The following is a 23,348-nucleotide window of genomic DNA, read 5'->3' on the forward strand; positions in this document are numbered from 1 at the left end:
GCCGCGATCCGTAATGGTGGGCTATTTAGACCACCCGGGGTACCCACCCCTTGAAAGAGCAGTGTAAGAAATAATAACATTATCGATTGGCACGTGCTAATCAGAGACATCCAGACTAATTTTGTCATAAGCTTGAGATTATTGGTTATTTTTAATTGAATTATCAGGGGTTAGCGCGAACGCAGACCCCCACACTAATAAATAACGACCCCGAGTCACCCACATTTGGGGTGATCGCAGGTTTCAGCCCAACCGAAGTGCAATGGAAAGGCCTCATCCTGGGGAAACCGCCTAGCTGATCACGGTACTCCCTGGTCCAGGTAAGTATGATTTCTTGACGTTTACTGACGTTTATCAACTGACATTTGTGTCTGGAGTAGGAAGTGTGCCTCTAAGTAATGAAAATAAATTAAAACGATTCAGGGCCATGGTACTGCTGATGTCTTAGTATTCCGAATAACTTTATAGCTTATGTTTCAACATTACAAAAGTAACTGAAATGTCTTCAAATAGTCCTTTATTTGCAATTTCAGTTTCTTTTACGGTGGATATATGCTATATAGGTTTGCTCGGACGGCAGGGGATAGTTTCGTATATTGGCCCCTGGCAAATTTCTTAACTTGAGGCAACGGTGCGTATTTTTCAGCTATTATGGTTTTTTAATTAAATATATGGATACATTTTTCAATTCCGCGTTTCGGGCTTGTCTTGTTCTTGAAACTGATATCAGCCATTGACCTCCCATAGTTACTTCACAGCAAGTCGACAGTGAAATAGCAATAGTCGTCTAGCAAGAACTATGGTCAATCACATCCAGCTGTTTAGTACACAATACTTTCCCGAACTGTTACGTAGGGAAAGGGATTGTGTTTGCACTGGCAAGATCGCTTGGTGTCATAAATGAAAAATGCAGGTATAAATTTGAGGTTGCAGTGCATCAACCTCTTTTGCTATGAACCACTGCAAATCGACTTGTCAGGTCAAAGGAATACTACTATTTGTTTCCTCTGTTTTATTAAATTTGAAATCTTTGTGCCACTGATTGGCCAGCTACGCTTCGCCGTACTCCGAGTCTAGAAGCTTTGGATTGTTGAAAGTGCTGCTGATACAGAAGTAACTGATGATGCAGATGATCTCTACAATGAGACTTATGATGAAGCTGTCACTGCTTTTGATAAGGACAACAAGCTTGCTGTATTAACGAAGTTGTTCCTGTTATTTGAAGATATTGTTTCTCTCTCTCTCTCTCTCTCTCTCTACTGCAGAGAAGTTCTGTGAAAATAAAACTTGATTTTCGTCGAATCCAGTAAGCATGTTTCCATTTATTTCTCTTTCTTCCTTTCTTTCTCTCACAAATATGCTGGATCGCTGTTACTCAAAGATATTTCACACGTTCGTTGTGAGATGGCTCTTTGAAAGTTGTTTGTTGTAGGGTTTAATGCCATTTTTCAGCACAAGATAGGCTATGCATGGCAGGCAATATAAATGGTGGAGGAAGAACCCGGGAGAAGAAAACTGAACGGAAAGAACTCCCGACCCATGATAACATACTGGCAAGCTTTCTCTGATAACCACATGGGCCAAATCCGAAACTCAAACACACGCAGACAGGTGAGATGGCCGCGATCCGTAATGGTGGGCTATTTAGACCACCCGGGGTACCCACCCCTTGAAAGAGCAGTGTAAGAAATAATAACATTATCGATTGGCACGTGCTAATCAGAGACATCCAGACTAATTTTGTCATAAGCTTGAGATTATTGGTTATTTTTAATTGAATTATCAGGGGTTAGCGCGAACGCAGACCCCCACACTAATAAATAACGACCCCGAGTCACCCACATTTGGGGTGATCGCAGGTTTCAGCCCAACCGAAGTGCAATGGAAAGGCCTCATCCTGGGGAAACCGCCTAGCTGATCACGGTACTCCCTGGTCCAGGTAAGTATGATTTCTTGACGTTTACTGACGTTTATCAACTGACATTTGTGTCTGGAGTAGGAAGTGTGCCTCTAAGTAATGAAAATAAATTAAAACGATTCAGGGCCATGGTACTGCTGATGTCTTAGTATTCCGAATAACTTTATAGCTTATGTTTCAACATTACAAAAGTAACTGAAATGACTTCAAATAGTCCTTTATTTGCAATTTCAGTTTCTTTTACGGTGGATATATGCTATATAGGTTTGCTCGGACGGCAGGGGATAGTTTCGTATATTGGCCCCTGGCAAATTTCTTAACTTGAGGCAACGGTGCGTATTTTTCAGCTATTATGGTTTTTTAATTAAATATATGGATACATTTTTCAATTCCGCGTTTCGGGCTTGTCTTGTTCTTGAAACTGATATCAGCCATTGACCTCCCATAGTTACTTCACAGCAAGTCGACAGTGAAATAGCAATAGTCGTCTAGCAAGAACTATGGTCAATCACATCCAGCTGTTTAGTACACAATGCTTTCCCGAACTGTTACGTAGGGAAAGGGATTGTGTTTGCACTGGCAAGATCGCTTGGTGTCATAAATGAAAAATGCAGGTATAAATTTGAGGTTGCAGTGCATCAACCTCTTTTGCTATGAACCACTGCAAATCGACTTGTCAGGTCAAAGGAATACTACTATTTGTTTCCTCTGTTTTATTAAATTTGAAATCTTTGTGCCACTGATTGGCCAGCTACGCTTCGCCGTACTCCGAGTCTAGAAGCTTTGGATTGTTGAAAGTGCTGCTGATACAGAAGTAACTGATGATGCAGATGATCTCTACAAGGAGACTTATGATGAAGCTGTCACTGCTTTTGATAAGGACAACAAGCTTGCTGTATTAACGAAGTTGTTCCTGTTATTTGAAGATATTGTTTCTCTCTCTCTCTCTCTCTCTCTCTCTCTCTCTCTCTCTCTCTCTACTGCAGAGAAGTTCTGTGAAAATAAAACTTGATTTTCGTCGAATCCAGTAAGCATGTTTCCATTTATTTCTCTTTCTTCCTTTCTTTCTCTCACAAATATGCTGGATCGCTGTTACTCAAAGATATTTCACACGTTCGTTGTGAGATGGCTCTTTGAAAGTTGTTTGTTGTAGGGTTTAATGCCATTTTTCAGCACAAGATAGGCTATGCATGGCAGGCAATATAAATGGTGGAGGAAGAACCCGGGAGAAGAAAAATGAACGGAAAGAACTCCCGACCCATGATAACATACTGGCAAGCTTTCTCTGATAACCACATGGGCCAAATCCGAAACTCAAACACACGCAGACAGGTGAGATGGCCGCGATCCGTAATGGTGGGCTATTTAGACCACCCGGGGTACCCACCCCTTGAAAGAGCAGTGTAAGAAATAATAACATTATCGATTGGCACGTGCTAATCAGAGACATCCAGACTAATTTTGTCATAAGCTTGAGATTATTGGTTATTTTTAATTGAATTATCAGGGGTTAGCGCGAACGCAGACCCCCACACTAATAAATAACGACCCCGAGTCACCCACATTTGGGGTAATCGCAGGTTTCAGCCCAACCGAAGTGCAATGGAAAGGCCTCATCCTGGGGAAACCGCCTAGCTGATCACGGTACTCCCTGGTCCAGGTAAGTATGATTTCTTGACGTTTACTGACGTTTATCAACTGACATTTGTGTCTGGAGTAGGAAGTGTGCCTCTAAGTAATGAAAATAAATTAAAACGATTCAGGGCCATGGTACTGCTGATGTCTTAGTATTCCGAATAACTTTATAGCTTATGTTTCAACATTACAAAAGTAACTGAAATGTCTTCAAATAGTCCTTTATTTGCAATTTCAGTTTCTTTTACGGTGGATATATGCTATATAGGTTTGCTCGGACGGCAGGGGATAGTTTCGTATATTGGCCCCTGGCAAATTTCTTAACTTGAGGCAACGGTGCGTATTTTTCAGCTATTATGGTTTTTTAATTAAATATATGGATACATTTTTCAATTCCGCGTTTCGGGCTTGTCTTGTTCTTGAAACTGATATCAGCCATTGACCTCCCATAGTTACTTCACAGCAAGTCGACAGTGAAATAGCAATAGTCGTCTAGCAAGAACTATGGTCAATCACATCCAGCTGTTTAGTACACAATGCTTTCCCGAACTGTTACGTAGGGAAAGGGATTGTGTTTGCACTGGCAAGATCGCTTGGTGTCATAAATGAAAAATGCAGGTATAAATTTGAGGTTGCAGTGCATCAACCTCTTTTGCTATGAACCACTGCAAATCGACTTGTCAGGTCAAAGGAATACTACTATTTGTTTCCTCTGTTTTATTAAATTTGAAATCTTTGTGCCACTGATTGGCCAGCTACGCTTCGCCGTACTCCGAGTCTAGAAGCTTTGGATTGTTGAAAGTGCTGCTGATACAGAAGTAACTGATGATGCAGATGATCTCTACAATGAGACTTATGATGAAGCTGTCACTGCTTTTGATAAGGACAACAAGCTTGCTGTATTAACGAAGTTGTTCCTGTTATTTGAAGATATTGTTTCTCTCTCTCTCTCTCTCTCTCTCTCTCTCTACTGCAGAGAAGTTCTGTGAAAATAAAACTTGATTTTCGTCGAATCCAGTAAGCATGTTTCCATTTATTTCTCTTTCTTCCTTTCTTTCTCTCACAAATATGCTGGATCGCTGTTACTCAAAGATATTTCACACGTTCGTTGTGAGATGGCTCTTTGAAAGTTGTTTGTTGTAGGGTTTAATGCCATTTTTCAGCACAAGATAGGCTATGCATGGCAGGCAATATAAATGGTGGAGGAAGAACCCGGGAGAAGAAAAATGAACGGAAAGAACTCCCGACCCATGATAACATACTGGCAAGCTTTCTCTGATAACCACATGGGCCAAATCCGAAACTCAAACACACGCAGACAGGTGAGATGGCCGCGATCCGTAATGGTGGGCTATTTAGACCACCCGGGGTACCCACCCCTTGAAAGAGCAGTGTAAGAAATAATAACATTATCGATTGGCACGTGCTAATCAGAGACATCCAGACTAATTTTGTCATAAGCTTGAGATTATTGGTTATTTTTAATTGAATTATCAGGGGTTAGCGCGAACGCAGACCCCCACACTAATAAATAACGACCCCGAGTCACCCACATTTGGGGTGATCGCAGGTTTCAGCCCAACCGAAGTGCAATGGAAAGGCCTCATCCTGGGGAAACCGCCTAGCTGATCACGGTACTCCCTGGTCCAGGTAAGTATGATTTCTTGACGTTTACTGACGTTTATCAACTGACATTTGTGTCTGGAGTAGGAAGTGTGCCTCTAAGTAATGAAAATAAATTAAAACGATTCAGGGCCATGGTACTGCTGATGTCTTAGTATTCCGAATAACTTTATAGCTTATGTTTCAACATTACAAAAGTAACTGAAATGTCTTCAAATAGTCCTTTATTTGCAATTTCAGTTTCTTTTACGGTGGATATATGCTATATAGGTTTGCTCGGACGGCAGGGGATAGTTTCGTATATTGGCCCCTGGCAAATTTCTTAACTTGAGGCAACGGTGCGTATTTTTCAGCTATTATGGTTTTTTAATTAAATATATGGATACATTTTTCAATTCCGCGTTTCGGGCTTGTCTTGTTCTTGAAACTGATATCAGCCATTGACCTCCCATAGTTACTTCACAGCAAGTCGACAGTGAAATAGCAATAGTCGTCTAGCAAGAACTATGGTCAATCACATCCAGCTGTTTAGTACACAATGCTTTCCCGAACTGTTACGTAGGGAAAGGGATTGTGTTTGCACTGGCAAGATCGCTTGGTGTCATAAATGAAAAATGCAGGTATAAATTTGAGGTTGCAGTGCATCAACCTCTTTTGCTATGAACCACTGCAAATCGACTTGTCAGGTCAAAGGAATACTACTATTTGTTTCCTCTGTTTTATTAAATTTGAAATCTTTGTGCCACTGATTGGCCAGCTACGCTTCGCCGTACTCCGAGTCTAGAAGCTTTGGATTGTTGAAAGTGCTGCTGATACAGAAGTAACTGATGATGCAGATGATCTCTACAATGAGACTTATGATGAAGCTGTCACTGCTTTTGATAAGGACAACAAGCTTGCTGTATTAACGAAGTTGTTCCTGTTATTTGAAGATATTGTTTCTCTCTCTCTCTCTCTCTCTCTCTACTGCAGAGAAGTTCTGTGAAAATAAAACTTGATTTTCGTCGAATCCAGTAAGCATGTTTCCATTTATTTCTCTTTCTTCCTTTCTTTCTCTCACAAATATGCTGGATCGCTGTTACTCAAAGATATTTCACACGTTCGTTGTGAGATGGCTCTTTGAAAGTTGTTTGTTGTAGGGTTTAATGCCATTTTTCAGCACAAGATAGGCTATGCATGGCAGGCAATATAAATGGTGGAGGAAGAACCCGGGAGAAGAAAACTGAACGGAAAGAACTCCCGACCCATGATAACATACTGGCAAGCTTTCTCTGATAACCACATGGGCCAAATCCGAAACTCAAACACACGCAGACAGGTGAGATGGCCGCGATCCGTAATGGTGGGCTATTTAGACCACCCGGGGTACCCACCCCTTGAAAGAGCAGTGTAAGAAATAATAACATTATCGATTGGCACGTGCTAATCAGAGACATCCAGACTAATTTTGTCATAAGCTTGAGATTATTGGTTATTTTTAATTGAATTATCAGGGGTTAGCGCGAACGCAGACCCCCACACTAATAAATAACGACCCCGAGTCACCCACATTTGGGGTGATCGCAGGTTTCAGCCCAACCGAAGTGCAATGGAAAGGCCTCATCCTGGGGAAACCGCCTAGCTGATCACGGTACTCCCTGGTCCAGGTAAGTATGATTTCTTGACGTTTACTGACGTTTATCAACTGACATTTGTGTCTGGAGTAGGAAGTGTGCCTCTAAGTAATGAAAATAAATTAAAACGATTCAGGGCCATGGTACTGCTGATGTCTTAGTATTCCGAATAACTTTATAGCTTATGTTTCAACATTACAAAAGTAACTGAAATGTCTTCAAATAGTCCTTTATTTGCAATTTCAGTTTCTTTTACGGTGGATATATGCTATATAGGTTTGCTCGGACGGCAGGGGATAGTTTCGTATATTGGCCCCTGGCAAATTTCTTAACTTGAGGCAACGGTGCGTATTTTTCAGCTATTATGGTTTTTTAATTAAATATATGGATACATTTTTCAATTCCGCGTTTCGGGCTTGTCTTGTTCTTGAAACTGATATCAGCCATTGACCTCCCATAGTTACTTCACAGCAAGTCGACAGTGAAATAGCAATAGTCGTCTAGCAAGAACTATGGTCAATCACATCCAGCTGTTTAGTACACAATGCTTTCCCGAACTGTTACGTAGGGAAAGGGATTGTGTTTGCACTGGCAAGATCGCTTGGTGTCATAAATGAAAAATGCAGGTATAAATTTGAGGTTGCAGTGCATCAACCTCTTTTGCTATGAACCACTGCAAATCGACTTGTCAGGTCAAAGGAATACTACTATTTGTTTCCTCTGTTTTATTAAATTTGAAATCTTTGTGCCACTGATTGGCCAGCTACGCTTCGCCGTACTCCGAGTCTAGAAGCTTTGGATTGTTGAAAGTGCTGCTGATACAGAAGTAACTGATGATGCAGATGATCTCTACAATGAGACTTATGATGAAGCTGTCACTGCTTTTGATAAGGACAACAAGCTTGCTGTATTAACGAAGTTGTTCCTGTTATTTGAAGATATTGTTTCTCTCTCTCTCTCTCTCTCTCTCTCTCTCTACTGCAGAGAAGTTCTGTGAAAATAAAACTTGATTTTCGTCGAATCCAGTAAGCATGTTTCCATTTATTTCTCTTTCTTCCTTTCTTTCTCTCACAAATATGCTGGATCGCTGTTACTCAAAGATATTTCACACGTTCGTTGTGAGATGGCTCTTTGAAAGTTGTTTGTTGTAGGGTTTAATGCCATTTTTCAGCACAAGATAGGCTATGCATGGCAGGCAATATAAATGGTGGAGGAAGAACCCGGGAGAAGAAAAATGAACGGAAAGAACTCCCGACCCATGATAACATACTGGCAAGCTTTCTCTGATAACCACATGGGCCAAATCCGAAACTCAAACACACGCAGACAGGTGAGATGGCCGCGATCCGTAATGGTGGGCTATTTAGACCACCCGGGGTACCCACCCCTTGAAAGAGCAGTGTAAGAAATAATAACATTATCGATTGGCACGTGCTAATCAGAGACATCCAGACTAATTTTGTCATAAGCTTGAGATTATTGGTTATTTTTAATTGAATTATCAGGGGTTAGCGCGAACGCAGACCCCCACACTAATAAATAACGACCCCGAGTCACCCACATTTGGGGTAATCGCAGGTTTCAGCCCAACCGAAGTGCAATGGAAAGGCCTCATCCTGGGGAAACCGCCTAGCTGATCACGGTACTCCCTGGTCCAGGTAAGTATGATTTCTTGACGTTTACTGACGTTTATCAACTGACATTTGTGTCTGGAGTAGGAAGTGTGCCTCTAAGTAATGAAAATAAATTAAAACGATTCAGGGCCATGGTACTGCTGATGTCTTAGTATTCCGAATAACTTTATAGCTTATGTTTCAACATTACAAAAGTAACTGAAATGTCTTCAAATAGTCCTTTATTTGCAATTTCAGTTTCTTTTACGGTGGATATATGCTATATAGGTTTGCTCGGACGGCAGGGGATAGTTTCGTATATTGGCCCCTGGCAAATTTCTTAACTTGAGGCAACGGTGCGTATTTTTCAGCTATTATGGTTTTTTAATTAAATATATGGATACATTTTTCAATTCCGCGTTTCGGGCTTGTCTTGTTCTTGAAACTGATATCAGCCATTGACCTCCCATAGTTACTTCACAGCAAGTCGACAGTGAAATAGCAATAGTCGTCTAGCAAGAACTATGGTCAATCACATCCAGCTGTTTAGTACACAATGCTTTCCCGAACTGTTACGTAGGGAAAGGGATTGTGTTTGCACTGGCAAGATCGCTTGGTGTCATAAATGAAAAATGCAGGTATAAATTTGAGGTTGCAGTGCATCAACCTCTTTTGCTATGAACCACTGCAAATCGACTTGTCAGGTCAAAGGAATACTACTATTTGTTTCCTCTGTTTTATTAAATTTGAAATCTTTGTGCCACTGATTGGCCAGCTACGCTTCGCCGTACTCCGAGTCTAGAAGCTTTGGATTGTTGAAAGTGCTGCTGATACAGAAGTAACTGATGATGCAGATGATCTCTACAATGAGACTTATGATGAAGCTGTCACTGCTTTTGATAAGGACAACAAGCTTGCTGTATTAACGAAGTTGTTCCTGTTATTTGAAGATATTGTTTCTCTCTCTCTCTCTCTCTCTCTCTCTCTCTACTGCAGAGAAGTTCTGTGAAAATAAAACTTGATTTTCGTCGAATCCAGTAAGCATGTTTCCATTTATTTCTCTTTCTTCCTTTCTTTCTCTCACAAATATGCTGGATCGCTGTTACTCAAAGATATTTCACACGTTCGTTGTGAGATGGCTCTTTGAAAGTTGTTTGTTGTAGGGTTTAATGCCATTTTTCAGCACAAGATAGGCTATGCATGGCAGGCAATATAAATGGTGGAGGAAGAACCCGGGAGAAGAAAAATGAACGGAAAGAACTCCCGACCCATGATAACATACTGGCAAGCTTTCTCTGATAACCACATGGGCCAAATCCGAAACTCAAACACACGCAGACAGGTGAGATGGCCGCGATCCGTAATGGTGGGCTATTTAGACCACCCGGGGTACCCACCCCTTGAAAGAGCAGTGTAAGAAATAATAACATTATCGATTGGCACGTGCTAATCAGAGACATCCAGACTAATTTTGTCATAAGCTTGAGATTATTGGTTATTTTTAATTGAATTATCAGGGGTTAGCGCGAACGCAGACCCCCACACTAATAAATAACGACCCCGAGTCACCCACATTTGGGGTGATCGCAGGTTTCAGCCCAACCGAAGTGCAATGGAAAGGCCTCATCCTGGGGAAACCGCCTAGCTGATCACGGTACTCCCTGGTCCAGGTAAGTATGATTTCTTGACGTTTACTGACGTTTATCAACTGACATTTGTGTCTGGAGTAGGAAGTGTGCCTCTAAGTAATGAAAATAAATTAAAACGATTCAGGGCCATGGTACTGCTGATGTCTTAGTATTCCGAATAACTTTATAGCTTATGTTTCAACATTACAAAAGTAACTGAAATGTCTTCAAATAGTCCTTTATTTGCAATTTCAGTTTCTTTTACGGTGGATATATGCTATATAGGTTTGCTCGGACGGCAGGGGATAGTTTCGTATATTGGCCCCTGGCAAATTTCTTAACTTGAGGCAACGGTGCGTATTTTTCAGCTATTATGGTTTTTTAATTAAATATATGGATACATTTTTCAATTCCGCGTTTCGGGCTTGTCTTGTTCTTGAAACTGATATCAGCCATTGACCTCCCATAGTTACTTCACAGCAAGTCGACAGTGAAATAGCAATAGTCGTCTAGCAAGAACTATGGTCAATCACATCCAGCTGTTTAGTACACAATGCTTTCCCGAACTGTTACGTAGGGAAAGGGATTGTGTTTGCACTGGCAAGATCGCTTGGTGTCATAAATGAAAAATGCAGGTATAAATTTGAGGTTGCAGTGCATCAACCTCTTTTGCTATGAACCACTGCAAATCGACTTGTCAGGTCAAAGGAATACTACTATTTGTTTCCTCTGTTTTATTAAATTTGAAATCTTTGTGCCACTGATTGGCCAGCTACGCTTCGCCGTACTCCGAGTCTAGAAGCTTTGGATTGTTGAAAGTGCTGCTGATACAGAAGTAACTGATGATGCAGATGATCTCTACAATGAGACTTATGATGAAGCTGTCACTGCTTTTGATAAGGACAACAAGCTTGCTGTATTAACGAAGTTGTTCCTGTTATTTGAAGATATTGTTTCTCTCTCTCTCTCTCTCTCTCTCTACTGCAGAGAAGTTCTGTGAAAATAAAACTTGATTTTCGTCGAATCCAGTAAGCATGTTTCCATTTATTTCTCTTTCTTCCTTTCTTTCTCTCACAAATATGCTGGATCGCTGTTACTCAAAGATATTTCACACGTTCGTTGTGAGATGGCTCTTTGAAAGTTGTTTGTTGTAGGGTTTAATGCCATTTTTCAGCACAAGATAGGCTATGCATGGCAGGCAATATAAATGGTGGAGGAAGAACCCGGGAGAAGAAAACTGAACGGAAAGAACTCCCGACCCATGATAACATACTGGCAAGCTTTCTCTGATAACCACATGGGCCAAATCCGAAACTCAAACACACGCAGACAGGTGAGATGGCCGCGATCCGTAATGGTGGGCTATTTAGACCACCCGGGGTACCCACCCCTTGAAAGAGCAGTGTAAGAAATAATAACATTATCGATTGGCACGTGCTAATCAGAGACATCCAGACTAATTTTGTCATAAGCTTGAGATTATTGGTTATTTTTAATTGAATTATCAGGGGTTAGCGCGAACGCAGACCCCCACACTAATAAATAACGACCCCGAGTCACCCACATTTGGGGTGATCGCAGGTTTCAGCCCAACCGAAGTGCAATGGAAAGGCCTCATCCTGGGGAAACCGCCTAGCTGATCACGGTACTCCCTGGTCCAGGTAAGTATGATTTCTTGACGTTTACTGACGTTTATCAACTGACATTTGTGTCTGGAGTAGGAAGTGTGCCTCTAAGTAATGAAAATAAATTAAAACGATTCAGGGCCATGGTACTGCTGATGTCTTAGTATTCCGAATAACTTTATAGCTTATGTTTCAACATTACAAAAGTAACTGAAATGTCTTCAAATAGTCCTTTATTTGCAATTTCAGTTTCTTTTACGGTGGATATATGCTATATAGGTTTGCTCGGACGGCAGGGGATAGTTTCGTATATTGGCCCCTGGCAAATTTCTTAACTTGAGGCAACGGTGCGTATTTTTCAGCTATTATGGTTTTTTAATTAAATATATGGATACATTTTTCAATTCCGCGTTTCGGGCTTGTCTTGTTCTTGAAACTGATATCAGCCATTGACCTCCCATAGTTACTTCACAGCAAGTCGACAGTGAAATAGCAATAGTCGTCTAGCAAGAACTATGGTCAATCACATCCAGCTGTTTAGTACACAATGCTTTCCCGAACTGTTACGTAGGGAAAGGGATTGTGTTTGCACTGGCAAGATCGCTTGGTGTCATAAATGAAAAATGCAGGTATAAATTTGAGGTTGCAGTGCATCAACCTCTTTTGCTATGAACCACTGCAAATCGACTTGTCAGGTCAAAGGAATACTACTATTTGTTTCCTCTGTTTTATTAAATTTGAAATCTTTGTGCCACTGATTGGCCAGCTACGCTTCGCCGTACTCCGAGTCTAGAAGCTTTGGATTGTTGAAAGTGCTGCTGATACAGAAGTAACTGATGATGCAGATGATCTCTACAATGAGACTTATGATGAAGCTGTCACTGCTTTTGATAAGGACAACAAGCTTGCTGTATTAACGAAGTTGTTCCTGTTATTTGAAGATATTGTTTCTCTCTCTCTCTCTCTCTCTCTCTCTCTCTACTGCAGAGAAGTTCTGTGAAAATAAAACTTGATTTTCGTCGAATCCAGTAAGCATGTTTCCATTTATTTCTCTTTCTTCCTTTCTTTCTCTCACAAATATGCTGGATCGCTGTTACTCAAAGATATTTCACACGTTCGTTGTGAGATGGCTCTTTGAAAGTTGTTTGTTGTAGGGTTTAATGCCATTTTTCAGCACAAGATAGGCTATGCATGGCAGGCAATATAAATGGTGGAGGAAGAACCCGGGAGAAGAAAAATGAACGGAAAGAACTCCCGACCCATGATAACATACTGGCAAGCTTTCTCTGATAACCACATGGGCCAAATCCGAAACTCAAACACACGCAGACAGGTGAGATGGCCGCGATCCGTAATGGTGGGCTATTTAGACCCCCCGGGGTACCCACCCCTTGAAAGAGCAGTGTAAGAAATAATAACATTATCGATTGGCACGTGCTAATCAGAGACATCCAGACTAATTTTGTCATAAGCTTGAGATTATTGGTTATTTTTAATTGAATTATCAGGGGTTAGCGCGAACGCAGACCCCCACACTAATAAATAACGACCCCGAGTCACCCACATTTGGGGTGATCGCAGGTTTCAGCCCAACCGAAGTGCAATGGAAAGGCCTCATCCTGGGGAAACCGCCTAGCTGATCACGGTACTCCCTGGTCCAGGTAAGTATGATTTCTTGACGTTTACTGACGTTTATCAACTGACATTTGTGTCTGGAGTAGGAAGTGTGCCTCTAAGTAATGAAAATAAATTAAAACGATTCAGGGCCATGGTACTGCTGATGTCTTAGTATTCCGAATAACTTTATAGCTTATGTTTCAACATTACAAAAGTAACTGAAATGTCTTCAAATAGTCCTTTATTTGCAATTTCAGTTTCTTTTACGGTGGATATATGCTATATAGGTTTGCTCGGACGGCAGGGGATAGTTTCGTATATTGGCCCCTGGCAAATTTCTTAACTTGAGGCAACGGTGCGTATTTTTCAGCTATTATGGTTTTTTAATTAAATATATGGATACATTTTTCAATTCCGCGTTTCGGGCTTGTCTTGTTCTTGAAACTGATATCAGCCATTGACCTCCCATAGTTACTTCACAGCAAGTCGACAGTGAAATAGCAATAGTCGTCTAGCAAGAACTATGGTCAATCACATCCAGCTGTTTAGTACACAATGCTTTCCCGAACTGTTACGTAGGGAAAGGGATTGTGTTTGCACTGGCAAGATCGCTTGGTGTCATAAATGAAAAATGCAGGTATAAATTTGAGGTTGCAGTGCATCAACCTCTTTTGCTATGAACCACTGCAAATCGACTTGTCAGGTCAAAGGAATACTACTATTTGTTTCCTCTGTTTTATTAAATTTGAAATCTTTGTGCCACTGATTGGCCAGCTACGCTTCGCCGTACTCCGAGTCTAGAAGCTTTGGATTGTTGAAAGTGCTGCTGATACAGAAGTAACTGATGATGCAGATGATCTCTACAATGAGACTTATGATGAAGCTGTCACTGCTTTTGATAAGGACAACAAGCTTGCTGTATTAACGAAGTTGTTCCTGTTATTTGAAGATATTGTTTCTCTCTCTCTCTCTCTCTCTCTCTACTGCAGAGAAGTTCTGTGAAAATAAAACTTGATTTTCGTCGAATCCAGTAAGCATGTTTCCATTTATTTCTCTTTCTTCCTTTCTTTCTCTCACAAATATGCTGGATCGCTGTTACTCAAAGATATTTCACACGTTCGTTGTGAGATGGCTCTTTGAAAGTTGTTTGTTGTAGGGTTTAATGCCATTTTTCAGCACAAGATAGGCTATGCATGGCAGGCAATATAAATGGTGGAGGAAGAACCCGGGAGAAGAAAACTGAACGGAAAGAACTCCCGACCCATGATAACATACTGGCAAGCTTTCTCTGATAACCACATGGGCCAAATCCGAAACTCAAACACACGCAGACAGGTGAGATGGCCGCGATCCGTAATGGTGGGCTATTTAGACCACCCAGGGTACCCACCCCTTGAAAGAGCAGTGTAAGAAATAATAACATTATCGATTGGCACGTGCTAATCAGAGACATCCAGACTAATTTTGTCATAAGCTTGAGATTATTGGTTATTTTTAATTGAATTATCAGGGGTTAGCGCGAACGCAGACCCCCACACTAATAAATAACGACCCCGAGTCACCCACATTTGGGGTGATCGCAGGTTTCAGCCCAACCGAAGTGCAATGGAAAGGCCTCATCCTGGGGAAACCGCCTAGCTGATCACGGTACTCCCTGGTCCAGGTAAGTATGATTTCTTGACGTTTACTGACGTTTATCAACTGACATTTGTGTCTGGAGTAGGAAGTGTGCCTCTAAGTAATGAAAATAAATTAAAACGATTCAGGGCCATGGTACTGCTGATGTCTTAGTATTCCGAATAACTTTATAGCTTATGTTTCAACATTACAAAAGTAACTGAAATGTCTTCAAATAGTCCTTTATTTGCAATTTCAGTTTCTTTTACGGTGGATATATGCTATATAGGTTTGCTCGGACGGCAGGGGATAGTTTCGTATATTGGCCCCTGGCAAATTTCTTAACTTGAGGCAACGGTGCGTATTTTTCAGCTATTATGGTTTTTTAATTAAATATATGGATACATTTTTCAATTCCGCGTTTCGGGCTTGTCTTGTTCTTGAAACTGATATCAGCCATTGACCTCCCATAGTTACTTCACAGCAAGTCGACAGTGAAATAGCAATAGTCGTCTAGCAAGAACTATGGTCAATCACATCCAGCTGTTTAGTACACAATGCTTTCCCGAACTGTTACGTAGGGAAAGGGATTGTGTTTGCACTGGCAAGATCGCTTGGTGTCATAAATGAAAAATGCAGGTATAAATTTGAGGTTGCAGTGCATCAACCTCTTTTGCTATGAACCACTGCAAATCGACTTGTCAGGTCAAAGGAATACTACTATTTGTTTCCTCTGTTTTATTAAATTTGAAATCTTTGTGCCACTGATTGGCCAGCTACGCTTCGCCGTACTCCGAGTCTAGAAGCTTTGGATTGTTGAAAGTGCTGCTGATACAGAAGTAACTGATGATGCAGATGATCTCTACAATGAGACTTATGATGAAGCTGTCACTGCTTTTGATAAGGACAACAAGCTTGCTGTATTAACGAAGTTGTTCCTGTTATTTGAAGATATTGTTTCTCTCTCTCTCTCTCTCTCTCTCTACTGCAGAGAAGTTCTGTGAAAATAAAACTTGATTTTCGTCGAATCCAGTAAGCATGTTTCCATTTATTTCTCTTTCTTCCTTTCTTTCTCTCACAAATATGCTGGATCGCTGTTACTCAAAGATATTTCACACGTTCGTTGTGAGATGGCTCTTTGAAAGTTGTTTGTTGTAGGGTTTAATGCCATTTTTCAGCACAAGATAGGCTATGCATGGCAGGCAATATAAATGGTGGAGGAAGAACCCGGGAGAAGAAAACTGAACGGAAAGAACTCCCGACCCATGATAACATACTGGCAAGCTTTCTCTGATAACCACATGGGCCAAATCCGAAACTCAAACACACGCAGACAGGTGAGATGGCCGCGATCCGTAATGGTGGGCTATTTAGACCACCCAGGGTACCCACCCCTTGAAAGAGCAGTGTAAGAAATAATAACATTATCGATTGGCACGTGCTAATCAGAGACATCCAGACTAATTTTGTCATAAGCTTGAGATTATTGGTTATTTTTAATTGAATTATCAGGGGTTAGCGCGAACGCAGACCCCCACACTAATAAATAACGACCCCGAGTCACCCACATTTGGGGTGATCGCAGGTTTCAGCCCAACCGAAGTGCAATGGAAAGGCCTCATCCTGGGGAAACCGCCTAGCTGATCACGGTACTCCCTGGTCCAGGTAAGTATGATTTCTTGACGTTTACTGACGTTTATCAACTGACATTTGTGTCTGGAGTAGGAAGTGTGCCTCTAAGTAATGAAAATAAATTAAAACGATTCAGGGCCATGGTACTGCTGATGTCTTAGTATTCCGAATAACTTTATAGCTTATGTTTCAACATTACAAAAGTAACTGAAATGTCTTCAAATAGTCCTTTATTTGCAATTTCAGTTTCTTTTACGGTGGATATATGCTATATAGGTTTGCTCGGACGGCAGGGGATAGTTTCGTATATTGGCCCCTGGCAAATTTCTTAACTTGAGGCAACGGTGCGTATTTTTCAGCTATTATGGTTTTTTAATTAAATATATGGATACATTTTTCAATTCCGCGTTTCGGGCTTGTCTTGTTCTTGAAACTGATATCAGCCATTGACCTCCCATAGTTACTTCACAGCAAGTCGACAGTGAAATAGCAATAGTCGTCTAGCAAGAACTATGGTCAATCACATCCAGCTGTTTAGTACACAATGCTTTCCCGAACTGTTACGTAGGGAAAGGGATTGTGTTTGCACTGGCAAGATCGCTTGGTGTCATAAATGAAAAATGCAGGTATAAATTTCAGGTTGCAGTGCATCAACCTCTTTTGCTATGAACCACTGCAAATCGACTTGTCAGGTCAAAGGAATACTACTATTTGTTTCCTCTGTTTTATTAAATTTGAAATCTTTGTGCCACTGATTGGCCAGCTACGCTTCGCCGTACTCCGAGTCTAGAAGCTTTGGATTGTTGAAAGTGCTGCTGATACAGAAGTAACTGATGATGCAGATGATCTCTACAATGAGACTTATGATGAAGCTGTCACTGCTTTTGATAAGGACAACAAGCTTGCTGTATTAACGAAGTTGTTCCTGTTATTTGAAGATATTGTTTCTCTCTCTCTCTCTCTCTCTCTCTCTCTCTCTCTACTGCAGAGAAGTTCTGTGAAAATAAAACTTGATTTTCGTCGAATCCAGTAAGCATGTTTCCATTTATTTCTCTTTCTTCCTTTCTTTCTCTCACAAATATGCTGGATCGCTGTTACTCAAAGATATTTCACACGTTCGTTGTGAGATGGCTCTTTGAAAGTTGTTTGTTGTAGGGTTTAATGCCATTTTTCAGCACAAGATAGGCTATGCATGGCAGGCAATATAAATGGTGGAGGAAGAACCCGGGAGAAGAAAAATGAACGGAAAGAACTCCCGACCCATGATAACATACTGGCAAGCTTTCTCTGATAACCACATGGGCCAAATCCGAAACTCAAACACACGCAGACAGGTGAGATGGCCGCGATCCGTAATGGTGGGCTATTTAGACCACCCGGGGTACCCACCCCTTGAAAGAGCAGTGTAAGAAATAATAACATTATCGATTGGCACGTGCTAATCAGAGACATCCAGACTAATTTTGTCATAAGCTTGAGATTATTGGTTATTTTTAATTGAATTATCAGGGGTTAGCGCGAACGCAGACCCCCACACTAATAAATAACGACCCCGAGTCACCCACATTTGGGGTGATCGCAGGTTTCAGCCCAACCGAAGTGCAATGGAAAGGCCTCATCCTGGGGAAACCGCCTAGCTGATCACGGTACTCCCTGGTCCAGGTAAGTATGATTTCTTGACGTTTACTGACGTTTATCAACTGACATTTGTGTCTGGAGTAGGAAGTGTGCCTCTAAGTAATGAAAATAAATTAAAACGATTCAGGGCCATGGTACTGCTGATGTCTTAGTATTCCGAATAACTTTATAGCTTATGTTTCAACATTACAAAAGTAACTGAAATGTCTTCAAATAGTCCTTTATTTGCAATTTCAGTTTCTTTTACGGTGGATATATGCTATATAGGTTTGCTCGGACGGCAGGGGATAGTTTCGTATATTGGCCCCTGGCAAATTTCTTAACTTGAGGCAACGGTGCGTATTTTTCAGCTATTATGGTTTTTTAATTAAATATATGGATACATTTTTCAATTCCGCGTTTCGGGCTTGTCTTGTTCTTGAAACTGATATCAGCCATTGACCTCCCATAGTTACTTCACAGCAAGTCGACAGTGAAATAGCAATAGTCGTCTAGCAAGAACTATGGTCAATCACATCCAGCTGTTTAGTACACAATGCTTTCCCGAACTGTTACGTAGGGAAAGGGATTGTGTTTGCACTGGCAAGATCGCTTGGTGTCATAAATGAAAAATGCAGGTATAAATTTGAGGTTGCAGTGCATCAACCTCTTTTGCTATGAACCACTGCAAATCGACTTGTCAGGTCAAAGGAATACTACTATTTGTTTCCTCTGTTTTATTAAATTTGAAATCTTTGTGCCACTGATTGGCCAGCTACGCTTCGCCGTACTCCGAGTCTAGAAGCTTTGGATTGTTGAAAGTGCTGCTGATACAGAAGTAACTGATGATGCAGATGATCTCTACAATGAGACTTATGATGAAGCTGTCACTGCTTTTGATAAGGACAACAAGCTTGCTGTATTAACGAAGTTGTTCCTGTTATTTGAAGATATTGTTTCTCTCTCTCTCTCTCTCTCTCTCTACTGCAGAGAAGTTCTGTGAAAATAAAACTTGATTTTCGTCGAATCCAGTAAGCATGTTTCCATTTATTTCTCTTTCTTCCTTTCTTTCTCTCACAAATATGCTGGATCGCTGTTACTCAAAGATATTTCACACGTTCGTTGTGAGATGGCTCTTTGAAAGTTGTTTGTTGTAGGGTTTAATGCCATTTTTCAGCACAAGATAGGCTATGCATGGCAGGCAATATAAATGGTGGAGGAAGAACCCGGGAGAAGAAAACTGAACGGAAAGAACTCCCGACCCATGATAACATACTGGCAAGCTTTCTCTGATAACCACATGGGCCAAATCCGAAACTCAAACACACGCAGACAGGTGAGATGGCCGCGATCCGTAATGGTGGGCTATTTAGACCACCCGGGGTACCCACCCCTTGAAAGAGCAGTGTAAGAAATAATAACATTATCGATTGGCACGTGCTAATCAGAGACATCCAGACTAATTTTGTCATAAGCTTGAGATTATTGGTTATTTTTAATTGAATTATCAGGGGTTAGCGCGAACGCAGACCCCCACACTAATAAATAACGACCCCGAGTCACCCACATTTGGGGTGATCGCAGGTTTCAGCCCAACCGAAGTGCAATGGAAAGGCCTCATCCTGGGGAAACCGCCTAGCTGATCACGGTACTCCCTGGTCCAGGTAAGTATGATTTCTTGACGTTTACTGACGTTTATCAACTGACATTTGTGTCTGGAGTAGGAAGTGTGCCTCTAAGTAATGAAAATAAATTAAAACGATTCAGGGCCATGGTACTGCTGATGTCTTAGTATTCCGAATAACTTTATAGCTTATGTTTCAACATTACAAAAGTAACTGAAATGTCTTCAAATAGTCCTTTATTTGCAATTTCAGTTTCTTTTACGGTGGATATATGCTATATAGGTTTGCTCGGACGGCAGGGGATAGTTTCGTATATTGGCCCCTGGCAAATTTCTTAACTTGAGGCAACGGTGCGTATTTTTCAGCTATTATGGTTTTTTAATTAAATATATGGATACATTTTTCAATTCCGCGTTTCGGGCTTGTCTTGTTCTTGAAACTGATATCAGCCATTGACCTCCCATAGTTACTTCACAGCAAGTCGACAGTGAAATAGCAATAGTCGTCTAGCAAGAACTATGGTCAATCACATCCAGCTGTTTAGTACACAATGCTTTCCCGAACTGTTACGTAGGGAAAGGGATTGTGTTTGCACTGGCAAGATCGCTTGGTGTCATAAATGAAAAATGCAGGTATAAATTTGAGGTTGCAGTGCATCAACCTCTTTTGCTATGAACCACTGCAAATCGACTTGTCAGGTCAAAGGAATACTACTATTTGTTTCCTCTGTTTTATTAAATTTGAAATCTTTGTGCCACTGATTGGCCAGCTACGCTTCGCCGTACTCCGAGTCTAGAAGCTTTGGATTGTTGAAAGTGCTGCTGATACAGAAGTAACTGATGATGCAGATGATCTCTACAATGAGACTTATGATGAAGCTGTCACTGCTTTTGATAAGGACAACAAGCTTGCTGTATTAACGAAGTTGTTCCTGTTATTTGAAGATATTGTTTCTCTCTCTCTCTCTCTCTCTCTCTACTGCAGAGAAGTTCTGTGAAAATAAAACTTGATTTTCGTCGAATCCAGTAAGCATGTTTCCATTTATTTCTCTTTCTTCCTTTCTTTCTCTCACAAATATGCTGGATCGCTGTTACTCAAAGATATTTCACACGTTCGTTGTGAGATGGCTCTTTGAAAGTTGTTTGTTGTAGGGTTTAATGCCATTTTTCAGCACAAGATAGGCTATGCATGGCAGGCAATATAAATGGTGGAGGAAGAACCCGGGAGAAGAAAACTGAACGGAAAGAACTCCCGACCCATGATAACATACTGGCAAGCTTTCTCTGATAACCACATGGGCCAAATCCGAAACTCAAACACACGCAGACAGGTGAGATGGCCGCGATCCGTAATGGTGGGCTATTTAGACCACCCGGGGTACCCACCCCTTGAAAGAGCAGTGTAAGAAATAATAACATTATCGATTGGCACGTGCTAATCAGAGACATCCAGACTAATTTTGTCATAAGCTTGAGATTATTGGTTATTTTTAATTGAATTATCAGGGGTTAGCGCGAACGCAGACCCCCACACTAATAAATAACGACCCCGAGTCACCCACATTTGGGGTGATCGCAGGTTTCAGCCCAACCGAAGTGCAATGGAAAGGCCTCATCCTGGGGAAACCGCCTAGCTGATCACGGTACTCCCTGGTCCAGGTAAGTATGATTTCTTGACGTTTACTGACGTTTATCAACTGACATTTGTGTCTGGAGTAGGAAGTGTGCCTCTAAGTAATGAAAATAAATTAAAACGATTCAGGGCCATGGTACTGCTGATGTCTTAGTATTCCGAATAACTTTATAGCTTATGTTTCAACATTACAAAAGTAACTGAAATGTCTTCAAATAGTCCTTTATTTGCAATTTCAGTTTCTTTTACGGTGGATATATGCTATATAGGTTTGCTCGGACGGCAGGGGATAGTTTCGTATATTGGCCCCTGGCAAATTTCTTAACTTGAGGCAACGGTGCGTATTTTTCAGCTATTATGGTTTTTTAATTAAATATATGGATACATTTTTCAATTCCGCGTTTCGGGCTTGTCTTGTTCTTGAAACTGATATCAGCCATTGACCTCCCATAGTTACTTCACAGCAAGTCGACAGTGAAATAGCAATAGTCGTCTAGCAAGAACTATGGTCAATCACATCCAGCTGTTTAGTACACAATACTTTCCCGAACTGTTACGTAGGGAAAGGGATTGTGTTTGCACTGGCAAGATCGCTTGGTGTCATAAATGAAAAATGCAGGTATAAATTTGAGGTTGCAGTGCATCAACCTCTTTTGCTATGAACCACTGCAAATCGACTTGTCAGGTCAAAGGAATACTACTATTTGTTTCCTCTGTTTTATTAAATTTGAAATCTTTGTGCCACTGATTGGCCAGCTACGCTTCGCCGTACTCCGAGTCTAGAAGCTTTGGATTGTTGAAAGTGCTGCTGATACAGAAGTAACTGATGATGCAGATGATCTCTACAATGAGACTTATGATGAAGCTGTCACTGCTTTTGATAAGGACAACAAGCTTGCTGTATTAACGAAGTTGTTCCTGTTATTTGAAGATATTGTTTCTCTCTCTCTCTCTCTCTCTCTCTCTCTCTCTCTCTCTCTCTCTCTCTCTCTCTCTCTACTGCAGAGAAGTTCTGTGAAAATAAAACTTGATTTTCGTCGAATCCAGTAAGCATGTTTCCATTTATTTCTCTTTCTTCCTTTCTTTCTCTCACAAATATGCTGGATCGCTGTTACTCAAAGATATTTCACACGTTCGTTGTGAGATGGCTCTTTGAAAGTTGTTTGTTGTAGGGTTTAATGCCATTTTTCAGCACAAGATAGGCTATGCATGGCAGGCAATATAAATGGTGGAGGAAGAACCCGGGAGAAGAAAAATGAACGGAAAGAACTCCCGACCCATGATAACATACTGGCAAGCTTTCTCTGATAACCACATGGGCCAAATCCGAAACTCAAACACACGCAGACAGGTGAGATGGCCGCGATCCGTAATGGTGGGCTATTTAGACCACCCGGGGTACCCACCCCTTGAAAGAGCAGTGTAAGAAATAATAACATTATCGATTGGCACGTGCTAATCAGAGACATCCAGACTAATTTTGTCATAAGCTTGAGATTATTGGTTATTTTTAATTGAATTATCAGGGGTTAGCGCGAACGCAGACCCCCACACTAATAAATAACGACCCCGAGTCACCCACATTTGGGGTAATCGCAGGTTTCAGCCCAACCGAAGTGCAATGGAAAGGCCTCATCCTGGGGAAACCGCCTAGCTGATCACGGTACTCCCTGGTCCAGGTAAGTATGATTTCTTGACGTTTACTGACGTTTATCAACTGACATTTGTGTCTGGAGTAGGAAGTGTGCCTCTAAGTAATGAAAATAAATTAAAACGATTCAGGGCCATGGTACTGCTGATGTCTTAGTATTCCGAATAACTTTATAGCTTATGTTTCAACATTACAAAAGTAACTGAAATGTCTTCAAATAGTCCTTTATTTGCAATTTCAGTTTCTTTTACGGTGGATATATGCTATATAGGTTTGCTCGGACGGCAGGGGATAGTTTCGTA

At 41.1% G+C, this 23,348-nt stretch overlaps 15 non-coding genes across 15 annotated transcripts; all 15 read right to left on the minus strand.

The window, feature by feature from the left end:
- Nucleotides 1–164: 164 nt before the first annotated feature.
- Nucleotides 165–328, minus strand: LOC149778213 (U1 spliceosomal RNA). Its single transcript, XR_016415872.1, has one exon. It is a non-coding gene; the product is annotated as a U1 spliceosomal RNA (small nuclear RNA).
- A 1,455-nt stretch (nt 329–1,783) lies between these two features.
- On the minus strand, nt 1,784–1,947 carry LOC149778214 (U1 spliceosomal RNA). Its single transcript, XR_016415873.1, has one exon. It is a non-coding gene; the product is annotated as a U1 spliceosomal RNA (small nuclear RNA).
- Nucleotides 1,948–3,422: 1,475 nt separating this feature from the next.
- On the minus strand, nt 3,423–3,586 carry LOC149778215 (U1 spliceosomal RNA). Its single transcript, XR_016415905.1, has one exon. It is a non-coding gene; the product is annotated as a U1 spliceosomal RNA (small nuclear RNA).
- Nucleotides 3,587–5,047: 1,461 nt separating this feature from the next.
- LOC149778216 (U1 spliceosomal RNA) lies at nt 5,048–5,211 on the minus strand. The gene has a single exon (XR_016415874.1). It is a non-coding gene; the product is annotated as a U1 spliceosomal RNA (small nuclear RNA).
- A 1,455-nt stretch (nt 5,212–6,666) lies between these two features.
- LOC149778217 (U1 spliceosomal RNA) lies at nt 6,667–6,830 on the minus strand. The gene has a single exon (XR_016415875.1). It is a non-coding gene; the product is annotated as a U1 spliceosomal RNA (small nuclear RNA).
- Nucleotides 6,831–8,291: 1,461 nt separating this feature from the next.
- LOC149778218 (U1 spliceosomal RNA) lies at nt 8,292–8,455 on the minus strand. Its single transcript, XR_016415906.1, has one exon. It is a non-coding gene; the product is annotated as a U1 spliceosomal RNA (small nuclear RNA).
- A 1,461-nt stretch (nt 8,456–9,916) lies between these two features.
- On the minus strand, nt 9,917–10,080 carry LOC149778219 (U1 spliceosomal RNA). Its single transcript, XR_016415876.1, has one exon. It is a non-coding gene; the product is annotated as a U1 spliceosomal RNA (small nuclear RNA).
- A 1,455-nt stretch (nt 10,081–11,535) lies between these two features.
- LOC149778220 (U1 spliceosomal RNA) lies at nt 11,536–11,699 on the minus strand. The gene has a single exon (XR_016415878.1). It is a non-coding gene; the product is annotated as a U1 spliceosomal RNA (small nuclear RNA).
- Nucleotides 11,700–13,160: 1,461 nt separating this feature from the next.
- On the minus strand, nt 13,161–13,324 carry LOC149778221 (U1 spliceosomal RNA). The gene has a single exon (XR_016415879.1). It is a non-coding gene; the product is annotated as a U1 spliceosomal RNA (small nuclear RNA).
- Nucleotides 13,325–14,779: 1,455 nt separating this feature from the next.
- On the minus strand, nt 14,780–14,943 carry LOC149778222 (U1 spliceosomal RNA). Its single transcript, XR_016415880.1, has one exon. It is a non-coding gene; the product is annotated as a U1 spliceosomal RNA (small nuclear RNA).
- Nucleotides 14,944–16,398: 1,455 nt separating this feature from the next.
- Nucleotides 16,399–16,562, minus strand: LOC149778223 (U1 spliceosomal RNA). The gene has a single exon (XR_016415881.1). It is a non-coding gene; the product is annotated as a U1 spliceosomal RNA (small nuclear RNA).
- Nucleotides 16,563–18,027: 1,465 nt separating this feature from the next.
- On the minus strand, nt 18,028–18,191 carry LOC149778224 (U1 spliceosomal RNA). Its single transcript, XR_016415882.1, has one exon. It is a non-coding gene; the product is annotated as a U1 spliceosomal RNA (small nuclear RNA).
- Nucleotides 18,192–19,646: 1,455 nt separating this feature from the next.
- LOC149778225 (U1 spliceosomal RNA) lies at nt 19,647–19,810 on the minus strand. The gene has a single exon (XR_016415883.1). It is a non-coding gene; the product is annotated as a U1 spliceosomal RNA (small nuclear RNA).
- Nucleotides 19,811–21,265: 1,455 nt separating this feature from the next.
- On the minus strand, nt 21,266–21,429 carry LOC149778226 (U1 spliceosomal RNA). Its single transcript, XR_016415884.1, has one exon. It is a non-coding gene; the product is annotated as a U1 spliceosomal RNA (small nuclear RNA).
- Nucleotides 21,430–22,918: 1,489 nt separating this feature from the next.
- LOC149778227 (U1 spliceosomal RNA) lies at nt 22,919–23,082 on the minus strand. Its single transcript, XR_016415907.1, has one exon. It is a non-coding gene; the product is annotated as a U1 spliceosomal RNA (small nuclear RNA).
- Between the last annotated feature and the right edge of the window lie 266 nt (nt 23,083–23,348).

The sequence above is a fragment of the Sinohyriopsis cumingii genome, chromosome 17, assembly GCF_028554795.1.
Source record: "Sinohyriopsis cumingii isolate HCF-2022 chromosome 17, ASM2855479v2, whole genome shotgun sequence".
Lineage (NCBI taxonomy): Eukaryota > Metazoa > Mollusca > Bivalvia > Unionida > Unionidae > Sinohyriopsis > Sinohyriopsis cumingii.